This window comes from Triticum aestivum, chromosome 4D (assembly GCF_018294505.1).
Source record: "Triticum aestivum cultivar Chinese Spring chromosome 4D, IWGSC CS RefSeq v2.1, whole genome shotgun sequence".
NCBI lineage: Eukaryota > Viridiplantae > Streptophyta > Magnoliopsida > Poales > Poaceae > Triticum > Triticum aestivum.
Window position 1 is genome coordinate 71,035,393 of NC_057805.1, and position 1,785 is coordinate 71,037,177.

Here is a 1,785-nt window from a genome sequence, read left to right on the forward strand (position 1 = left end):
CCTGACGGAGTAGCCATGTCCTGACCACCACCAACGACCACAGCACCCACAGGGAGAGAGACCTCACCGCCCGCGGGCACCACAGGGACCGAGCCCCCTATCGCCTACTACGGAACAGGAGCTCCGACCCGCCTCGTGCACCAATCTGATCCACCCGAGAATGAGTCCCAAGTCCTGACCATCTCCGCCCGCGCGACCATCCCGTGCCACCGGCCCGAACCTACGAGAAGGGAGGAATCACCACCACCCGCACCCCGCAGCCTCCCGAGCGACTGTAGCAGCATGTTCTACAAGTGCAACCATGGTGCTCCCACCATGACATTGTCATACACAGAGCAAAGCCAAGCCCCCAGGAAAGGGAAGCAACCACCGCCTGCGAGCATCCCGGGCCACCCGCAGCGTAGGACGCCAGATCTGGCCAACCCAGATCGGCCACCATGGCAGCCATGGCCGTGAGCAGCCCCCCACACCGGAGCCACGGGCCAACCCAGGCGTGCACCACACGCACGACCCCGCCGCCGACACCCTCTACCCCATGCGCCATGCCGCACCACGACAGCCGCGGCCAGGAATCACACCGCACCAGCTACTCGCAGCCCCCGCCGCCCCGCGACCAGTCGAGCCCACACAGCCACTACAGCATGAGCGGCCGCCCTCGCCACTGGCACAACCGTCCACGACATCGCCGCCTCGCCTTGCACGAGCACCGCGGTTCCAGGTAGTTGCCGCATCCCATGATGCAGGGGACCCACTGAGGAAGAGAGCTCCGACGCTTCCTACACCGACTGGGTTTTGCCCGATGGCGGCGAGAGTGGTGGGGCGGCGAGAAAGAGGTTGGAGGGTGTGTGTGTGGCAGGGTTCGCCACCTGTTCGCATGAGCTTGTCGGGCGAAGCGTTTTTTTCCGTGCACTAGTCGTGTACTCCCTCATTTCAGAATTATTTATCTCGGAAATGGATGTATCTAAAACTAAAATACGTCTAGATACATCCATTTCTGCGACAAGTAATTCCGAACGGAGGGAGTAGGTCCTTAGCATGACGACTTTTCGACTGAGTACTACAACAAGATCTATTAGGCTCCCATAAGGAAAGGATGATGACGGTGGCATGGTTTTGGCTCGCTATGGTGATTATAGCCATTGCTAGATGATCTATGAACATTGGATTTATAGTTTTAGCTTTTTTTTATTGCCATCGTGTATGGTGTTTGATGAATAGATGGGAAGTCTTTCCGAAAAATAAAATTATATGATTATATTAAGAATACAAATACAGTGGTCGCATTCAGGGTGAACTTACCCGGAAAAGGCACCGGGTGAGTTTGGCCCTTTCTTCCTCGAGGCTCGAGGTAACGAACGGACTCCTCACCGTCTCCCAGATGATAGAGAAGCCCGTCGACGGCGCCGCTGCACTGCCTCCGCCGGGTTCCGTTTCTGCGTCCAGCAGTGACACTGCGAACTCTGATTCCTCACGCGCCTGGCCGCAAGCGCAGCCGCACGCGTCGCAGGGCATCGATGATGGCGGCGACGAGCGAGCGAGTTGCCCGGTTTGGAATCGTTGGAACGCTTGCTCCTTTTTCTAATAATAATAATCGTGAGCTAGATTTATTTTCATATTTTTTAGAATTATAATGGGCTAAGATTTGTCCTACTATTTCTTTACAAAAAAAGGAGGCCCACGGAGGTACGGAACATCGTGCCAAATCGAGAGCTCGAATATTTCTTCTTTGTTTCACCAGGCGATGCTTCCAGTTCCAACCAAAACGGGTTAACACAAACTCTACAT